Source organism: Elephantulus edwardii, unplaced genomic scaffold, assembly GCF_000299155.1.
Source record: "Elephantulus edwardii isolate Elephantulus edwardi_28Jun2011 unplaced genomic scaffold, EleEdw1.0 scaffold00389, whole genome shotgun sequence".
Taxonomy (NCBI): Eukaryota; Metazoa; Chordata; class Mammalia; order Macroscelidea; family Macroscelididae; genus Elephantulus; species Elephantulus edwardii.
In genome coordinates, this window is record NW_006400139.1 from 781432 (window position 1) to 791466 (window position 10035).

A 10035-nucleotide genomic window follows, 5' to 3' on the forward strand; every position below is an offset into this window, starting at 1 on the left:
AAATAACTCTTGGAAAAATAAAGGGTCAGATAAGGAGTGGAAGAACCTTAAAAAGATGAATGGACACCATGAATACCACAATGGGTCTACACACAACAAAAATTATTAGGATGACACTGAATTGAGTCAAGTTTCATTCTTTGTTCATTGGGCCACTATGAATGAGAACCAGGTTGATGGATCCCAGAAACAACTAGTCACCTAAACTTTGGAGGTAATTATAAACACTTCAAAACCACAGTTCATTAAATAACAAGAAATAACACCCAATTTGTACATGGAGACATCTGGCTTCACCAGAACAGTCACCACACTTCACTATTCAACTGTCCTAAAACCTTGTCTCTTATTTCAGCTGAAACTAGATCAGAGTCCTATTCTCTCCCCAGTGACTTTTACTAGACATGATCTGCTAAAAGTGGATTGACACAGTGAACGAAGCTGAGGTAGGAGATGGGCTGCTTCAAGGAATGGAAAAAGGAACCATATGAAGTTAACATTAGGGGGAAGGTTTTTCTCTAGATTTGATATATTCAACAGCTCATTCTTAGCGTGTTCAGGTGAACTTGAAGAAAGCAATTAAATGTTACATAGCTTATAAGCAAAATTTTTCTTGATCAAAATATTTCTTACAACTATTACAGAGGTCAGTTTCTGAATTTAGATCTAGATAAACATTTCAAAGAGCATACACAAAGAAACTATAGGAAAATGCAGCAGGCTACCTGTCTAGTTGGAACAGAGCAAGTCCGTAAGAGGCAGACATAACACATAAAGAAAGAACTGGAGTTTTTATAAACTTTGGATAATCTTCATTAGTATTGCTCAGTTAAGAAAATCTAGGATTCTGTTCAAGTCCAAGAAATGATAAGTTCTGTGTATAATGTCACTGCATTGATTCAGCCTACACAATACGTCTATTCTGAGAAGAGAAATATATGGGGAATTAAATAAATCAATTAGAGGTGTCAAAGAGAACTGTTCCACTTGAAACTCGACTGTATCAGATGGAAGAGATCCCAGTAGAGATAACTGCTGTTTATCTACTTAAAGAGCAATGTAAGTTCAAAATGAAGAGTGTTTAAAAGTTAGGTGGAATACTTCTGATGAAACAGCAAGTTTAAGCTAAAGTGATTAAAATACTTATTTAATCTCTTTTCAATGATTAAGAAAAAATATTGTTTCAAATAAACCAAACTCCAAATCCAATTCCATTAAATTTATTTTAACTCATAATGAGACGCTGTAGGACAGAAAATAACTATCCAATGGAGTTTTTAGGTCTGTAGATATATAAGGAAGTAGATTCTCCTTCAGAGTAGCTCATGATTTGAAGTCTCACACATTTTGGGTAAGAGTGAAGTGCTTTAACTGTGCCAGGAGAGATCTTATTTTTCCCTAAAAAGGTAAGTATGAAATGTTTTATAATAAAATTCAAAGAAATAATTATGCTTCCAAAATTACTATTTAAAATGTGCTGATTTATTGAATCAGTGTCAGTGTATTTCTGACCCTAATATTTATCTTAAAGATGATTTTAAATATAGGACATTAAATTACTTTAAAACACTGATAATTTGTTACATTTGGAGGTCTGAAGAAGAACTGATGCCTTCAAATTATTGTCTTGGGAGAAATATAGCTAAACTTTTCCTTAGAAGTGAGAACTTCCAAACTTAACATTAACTTGGCCATGTTAGAAGAGAGTAGGGAGGAATATAGAAAAAAAAAATTACATGTGCTTAAGCAAAAAGAATTTGATAGGAAAATAAAGGAGATTCCAAAGGGATGCTTAGATAACAATGGCTTCAATAATGAGCTCAAAACAGCAACAATTGTGAGGATAAAACCAGATCACCCTCTGCCGGTGTTTTGATCTGTTGTATATAGAGTCACTTTAAGTCAGAATCATTTCGACAACAAATTATTTCTTCATTAAATGATATAATTCATAAATAATGCATAAAGGTTTGACTGTTGTCTTATTTCTCTCCTTGTTAAGAGTTGTGCTTTCATTTTAGAAAGAGCTATTCCTTTCTTTCAGTCCACAATGTTGTCATTGTCTGGTCTTCTCCCGTGCTATTTACAGCCTTGGAAAACCACTAATGGGTTTAGCTATGAGTTGGTTCTGACTTGAAAACAGTGAGTGAATGAGTGACCCTTTCATCATGGCAAGGAGCCTTGGTGATGTAGCAATTACTATGATCAAATGCTAACCAAAAGTCAGCAGTGGAAATTCACCAGTTGGTTCAAGGGAGAAAAGAGGTGTCAGTTCACTTCCATAAAGACTGTAGACTTTGGAAAGAGTGTGGGCGAGCTCTCCTGCATCATGGTGTGTAGAATGCTGTTGGGGTGGACTCTGAAGCAATGGGTTATTTTGTTGTTGTTTTTCAACTATGGCACCATACTTCTGTTCTACTTCTTTCACGAGGTATAAATCCATTACTACAAAGCTAAATATGAAGATGACACTTTTCAGTGTTATGTAACTGCAAGGATAGCCATAAATTCCTCCTTAAATTTTGCATCTTAGCCTCCTCACAGATTGATATTTGTTTTAACCTGAAGAAAGTGGATGATAAAGAGTTGTGAGCATGGGTACTCAAAATACTTAATCATGTGCTGCTTTGCCTAGGAAATCTGTTAGGATACTGACTTTCAGTCACAAAGCCTATGTGTAATTGATGACTATCTACTTTCAGGAAGTTTTAATATTATTTTATTTAAGGAAAAATTAGTACAGTCTTAGTTATCTGTAGGATATTTTTTTCCAAACAAAACAAATAATAATATATGTGTAAGGTACAATGAATATAATAGAAAATAACCTTCCTCTTTTATTCTACTTCCATACACACATGGGGAGAAAAAAATATATTTTACCTTGTTTTCAAAGAATTACTACATTTAAAGTTCGTATCTGAACAAAGAGCAATGACGTTAGGCTGGAGACTGAGGTGTGTCTGATCCAGGCTACCATCTTTTGCAATTATGTGCAATGCATCAGACAGTTGGACAGTGACTATGAAAGAGAATTGATGCCTTTGAGCTGTGGTGCTGGAGAACAGTGTTAAATATACCATGGGTTGCTAGGAGAACAAAGAGATTTTGTCCTGGAGAGGGTGAAACTGGAATGCTCCTTGGAGTCAGGGATTCTGAAGCTTCATCTGACAAACTTTGGGCATGTTGCAAAGAGGGACTGGTCTTTGGAGAGGGTCATCATGTTTGGGAGAGTGGAGGAGCGGCGCAGGAGAGGAAGATCCTTGATGTGATGGATCGATTCTGTGAGTGGAGTGGTGGGAATGAGTGTGTTTGAGACAGCGAGGTCGGCACAGGAAAGAACGGCATTTAGGGCTCTTGTACCTAGGGTCACTATGAGTCACAAGTGAGTCAATGGCACTTAACAACAACAATATCTGAATGAATGACCCTAAGCTAATTTCCATGAATAACATTCTCTTCTCTTACTGACTTTAGAGATCTCTGGAGATTTAAGTTGTAAGGAGTTACACTGTCAAACCAAAGACGTGTGGTTGGATTCCACCAGGTGCTCAGCAGCAGAAAGATGAACACTGTCCTCCCATGCAATTTTTCTGCCTCTGAAAACCCATTGGAAGGTCAGCTGTTGGAGTCTGTTCCAACTCAACAATACATAACCTCAAACTAGTGCTCACCCTATAGTAACATGGGCTACTTCTATACTTCTACGCCAAACTGAAGCAGTGTCTCAATTTTCTTTCTAAACTACTTGATACAGACTACGTGATAGAAAACTATATGGTTAAAACTATCAAGTTAAGTGAGAATGAGGCATTGTAATGGTTAATTGGAAAGTAATATTAATAGGGAATTTGTGAAACAGAACTTTAGAATCTTGATTAGAAAATTCATGGAGAGTATATTTGAATTACCAAAGAAGCATCTAATGTATTTAAAGCTTAATGTGAAATTAGATGGCAAAGCTAAGGGTCCATGTTCAGCAGTTGCCATTTATTCCAGGGCTTCTGCTGAAAAGATATAGTGATTTTCCGACTTGGCTATGCAATGTATGATATAGTTTAAAAAAGTATTTAGATGCATTTCAGAGGATTATTCTCTATGCTTTTTTAGGGGTTCATTGTACATGTAAATGTACTTAAGATGTAAACAGTGCAGTGATTTTAAAATTCAATCCAGAAACTAATTTAGCAAAGAGAAGAAGAGATACTAGTAAGTAAAGAGAAATGCAATATTAATGTACCTTTTCCACAGATGACTCAAGAAAAACAAACAGAAGGAAACCTAACAGAATTGATGGAATTTGTTCTCTTGGGTTTTGCTGATGTGCCCCACCTCCAGTGGTTTCTTTTTGGATTATTTTTAATCATCTATAGTATTATTCTGTTAAGTAATGGGACAATATTTCTCCTGACAAAAATAGATCCTGCTCTCCAGAGTCCTATGTATTTTTTCCTAGCAAATTTTTCCCTCTTAGAAATGTGCTATGTGTCAGTGACTCTCCCCAGGATGCTAATGAATCTTGCCACGCAGAGGAGAAGAATTTCTAAGTTTGCCTGTGCTGCCCAAATGTGCTTCGTCCTCATACTCGGAGCCACAGAGTGTTTGCTCCTAGCAGTGATGGCCTATGACCGCTATGTGGCCATCTGTGACCCCCTGCACTATCCTCTGGTCATGAACCACAGGTTCTGTATTCAGTTGGTTACCAGCTCCTGGATCCTTGGAATCCCAGTTATGATAGGGCAGTCATATCAGATTTTCTCTCTGCCTTTTTGTGGATCTAACCAAATCAATCACTTCTTCTGTGACGTTCCCCCCATATTCAAGTTAGCCTGTGGAGACATCATTGTGAATGAGATATTATTCTATATTGCTGTTGTGTTGTTTGGCACTATTCCATTTCTGTTGATACTTGGCTCCTATAGTAACGTCATCTCCACCATCCTAAAGCTGCCATCAGCCACTAGTCGATCGAAAGCCTTCTCCACCTGCTCGTCTCATCTTATGGTTGTGGTGTTGTTCTTTGGATCAGGCATTATTACATACTTAACACCCAAAACCAGCCACTCAGAGGGAACAGACAAAGTACTCTCTCTTTTCTACACGATCCTTACCCCTCTGTTTAATCCCATGATATATAGTCTAAGAAACAAGGATGTCATAGTGGCACTGAGGAAATGGTTATGAATAAAAATTTCTACAAATTATTAAAAAGAACTCTTTTTTTTATTAAGGGTTGATGTAAATGCATAAGAATTGCTTTCTCACGTATTTATAAAACTGTTGATAGAAGGGTATTTTTAAAATCTCTTTATATATAATCATAATTATTTCCAAATGAAAAATTACTTATAATATCATCAGACTCTACTCTTCAAGTTATACAAATAAAATGTATATCAACAAATAGCCAACCCTTTACTTAATACATTTATAATTTTATAATGTAATTTTCTCTCTCTTTAATAACTTTCACAGGGAATTATTTAATTACTTGTGTAAACTGCTATATCTCATAAGGGGAAAAAATGTAATGTCAATGATGTCTATGCAGTTGTCAAACATATTTTAAAAATCAAATTAGGAATATACTTCAATTTCCACTATACATATATTTTGGTCTCGCAGTGACTCTACCTAGATATTTTTCCTAAGAGGTATTTAAGATCTTTCTGTCTGGATGCCTTTTAAAAATTATAAGGGTATAGTAATACTATTAAACTTTAGATATGATTTATAAGCACACAATATTTAAAATTTTTATTTAATACAATTGCATGTTATAGTAAAATGTTGATGCTAGGTACCATTGAGTTGACAGAAACTCTTCTTGTGCCATCTGCATCATCTCAGATATACTGAGATTTTGGTATAGCCATTTTTATAGACTCGGTATCGATCCATCTTCTTGAGTGCCTTCCTCTCTTTCTCTTATCTTTCACCTTTCCCAATGTGACGTCTTTTTCAAAAGTCAGGTCCACTCTAATAACATATACAAAGCAAGTGAGATAACGTTTCACCATCCTTGCCTGTAAGGAGTACCCTCGTTGTATTTCATACAAGATAGATTTTTTTTTTTTTTTTGTAATCCATGCAATGGGTTGAAGCTCAATGTCAAGAAGACAAAGATTCTCACCACTGGACCAATTGGCAGCATCAGGATGGATGGTGAAGAGCTTGAGATTGTTTACAACTTTAGTCTGCTTAGCTCCAGCGTCAACACTCTTGGCACCAGTAGCCAGGAAATCAAAAAACATATTGCGATGGGAAAGTCTGCTGTTAGGGACCTCTCCAAAGTACTGAAGAGCAATGGTATCTCTCTGTAGTCTAAGGTGCATCTCATACAGGCTGTGGTCTTTGCAATCACTTGTTATGCATCAGAGAGCTGGACAATGACCAAGGAGGATAGAAGGAGAATTGATGCCTTTGAGCTGTGGTGCTGGAGAAAAGTATTGAATGTACCGTGGACTGCTAAGAAAACAAACAGATTCAGCCTGGAGAGGGTTAAATCAGGCTGCTCCTTGGAGGCAAGGATTCTGAAGCTTTGTCTGACATACCTTGGACATATTGTAAGGAGGAGAGGTCGTTGGAGAGGGACATCATGCTTGTGAGGGTATAGGGATGGTGCAGAAGGGGAAGACCCTCTATGAGGTGGATTGATTCAGTGACTGGGGTAATCGGGATGGGCGTGTCAGAAGCAGTAAGATTGGCACAGGATAGAGCAGGGTTTAGGGCTATTATAGTACATAGGGTCGGTAGGAGTCACAAACGACTCGATGGCACATAAAAACAACAGCAATCCATGCAATATTCAGTAGTCTTCTTCAACACCACATTCAAAGGCATCAATTCTTTTTTCCATTTATCCATATTCATTATTCTTGCTTTCTGACGTATGAAAAACAATTGAAAAGATCAGGTGTCCCTTGGTCTTTAAATGGGCATCATTCTTCTTCAGTACTTTGTAGAGATATTTAATAGGAGTTTTCCTCAAGGTAATTAATAAGTCTTTGGATTTCTGGACTCCCAGTATCAATGGTGTTGATTGTGAATATGAGTAAGATGAAATTGTTAACAGTGTAATCTTTTCTCCATCTGTCATGATTGGTCAATTTTGGTGAGGGTTTCTGTTTTCTTGATGTTGAGATATAATCAATATTGAAGGCTAAAATATTTGATCTTCTGTTACGAGTGCTTTAAGTCCTTTTCACTTCCTGCAATCAAGGTTGCATCATCTGCATAATGCAAGTTGTTAATGAGTCTTTCTTCAGTCTTGGTGCCACATTTTTCTTCCTATAGTCCAACTTCTTGAATGGCTTGCTTAGCATACAGATTGAGCAAGTATGAAGACTATAACCCTGACACACACCTTTTCTGATTTTAAACCATGCAGTGTTCCCTTGTTCTGTTTGGACAATAGGTTCTTGGTCTGGGTATTGGTATAACAGAAGCACACTGGAGTGTTCTAGGATTCTTACTCTTCTCAATGTTATCCAGAAGATAGATGCTATTATTATTGTTAATTACCATTCACTCTGAACTATCCTATAGCTGACTCCACCATGAGTTCTCAGAAGCAGTAAATTGTATAGTAGTTGATTACCCATCTTTCTCTCTCGGAGTTACTGGAGGATTCAAACCTTGTACTTTGAGGTTGACAGTACAATTCCTTACTACCAGACCACCAGAGCCTGGTGTTGCGGTTGTTGTGTACCTTTGAGGTTATTGTGCACATTCAAATTGTAACCAACCATAGCTGACCTGCCAGTGGGTGTTCAGAGGCAGTACATCTCACAGGGTTTCAGAAATTGTGAGGGTTATGAGGATGGCACAGGATAGGACAGGTTTCAGATCTGTTGCTGATAGGGTCACTATGAGTCATAACTGAGGACATATAACAACAACAAATCTCATAGGAGTATGATGCTAGCAATTATTAAAATATCTGACCAAAATAAGAAAATTTTGAGTTTAATAAGACATTTTGTTTTCATTTCTTTTTGGTTTTTGTTGCCTGGAAATAATAAATGAACAAATTATTACAGAGAATTAATCAAAACACAGTATTTGCTGTGAAAAACAATTTTTGTCACATACATACATTGTATACAACACACATTCGCACAGGTGCACACATGAAAAACAATGACTGGAAATGTATGTATTATGGAACATATATTATGAATAATTCAAAAGAAATTATTCCTTGTGTTCCTATTGTTTTTCCAAATTCCTGGTACTAATTACAATGGGCCTGTGTTAATCATGCAGTCAAAAAAAATAATAAAACGACTTTGAAGTGGAAAATAAAAATGATTGTAATTTGTTTGCTGTTCTGCTCTGAACCTATGTTGTAATTATTCTTATTCCCTTTCAGTCTTTAAAAAAATAGCAGTTATTTATGCCATCTTTTACTTTTATACAATTATTCATATACATTTTGTTTTATACAATAATTTTTGTACATTGTATTTTCAATAAACTATTATAATTTATCGACTACTTTTATCTTCCTGTTTCCTCAAATCTCAATTGTACCTCACCTATTTCTTCAACCCTCATTCTTCCACTAATCTCTACTGTCCTAGTGATTTTCTCTTCCCTTTTCCAGACCCCGTCTCCCCTTTCTCTTTTGGATAGCTAGAGATGTTGCTGTTGTTCTTAGGTGCTATCAAGTTGAGAATGACTCATAAAGACCCTATGAACGATAGATCTGAACCCTGTCGTATACTGTGCCATCTTCATAATTTCTAATACAGTCAAACCGATTGCTACAGTGACTGTGTCAATCCACCTGGTTGAGGGTCTTCCTCTCCTTTGTTACCCCTCTCGTTTTCCAAGCACGATGACCCTCTCCAAGGGAGAAACTCTTCTAGCAACACAAGCAAAGTAGGTGAGCTTTGTAATCTTTGCCTCCAAACAGCACTCTGGATGCACCTTCTCTAAGACATATGTTTGCTCTTTTGGCTGTCCATGGGACATTCAGTGCTCTTCTCTTGCACCACAGTTCAAAGCATCAATTCTTCTGTTATTGTTGTATATTTTCCAGCTCTAGAGAGAAATACCTGGTCAAGGACTGTAGCCTCCAATATGGATTAAGGCTCAATGTCAAGAAGACAAAGATTCTCACCACTGGACCAATTGGCAGCATCAGGATGAATGGTGAAGAGATTGAGATTGTACACAGCTTCAGTTTGCTTGGCTCCACAGTCAACACTCTTCACACCAGTAGCCAGAAAATTAAAAGGCACATTTCCATGGGAAAGTCTGCTGTTAGGGACCTCTCCAAAGTACTGAAGAGCAATGGTATCTCTCTGGAGTCTAAGGTGCGTCTGATACAGGCCATGGTTTTTGCAGTCACTTGATATGCATCAGAGAGTTGGACAATGACCAAGGAGGATAGAAGGAGAATTGATGTCTTTGAACTGTGGTGCTGGAGAAGAGTATTTAGAGTAGCATGGACTGCTAGGACAACAAACAGATTCATCCTGGAAAGGGTTAAACCGGGTAGCTCCTTGGAGGCAAGGGTTCTGAGGCCTCATCTAACATATTTTGGACAAGTTGTAAGGAGAGGTCCTTAGAGAGGGACATCATGCTTGGGAGGGTGGAGGGACCGCACAGGAGGGGAAGGCCCTCTGTGAGGTGGATTGATTCAGTGACTGAGGTAATCGGGATGGGAGTGTCAGAGACTGTGATTGGCACAGGACACAGCAGAGTTTAGGGCTGTTGTGTATAGGGTTGCTATGAGTTGCAAGCAACTTGACGACACACAACAACAACAACAATTAAGTCAGAAGATGAGCATAGTGAATCAATAATTAGATTAAAACAATTCTGCAGTATAGAAATATTATATATGTGTGCATATTTTATTGACTCAGAAATGAATTGTTTCCAAATCTCCTTGATTTATTGATTCCAAAGTTAATTTTTTCTAAGTATATTAACATCTTGGCTTCAGACAGATAGAGATCAATGTCAACAAAAAATGTTGGCACTCAAATTTTTAAACCATTAGTCAATAATCCCTAGTGTAGG

The 10035-nt window shown here is 37.1% G+C and overlaps 1 pseudogene; it reads left to right on the forward strand.

The window, feature by feature from the left end:
- The first annotated feature begins 453 nt into the window (after positions 1–453).
- LOC102877656 lies at positions 454–5208 on the forward strand (annotated as a pseudogene).
- Positions 5209–10035: the final 4827 nt, after the last annotated feature.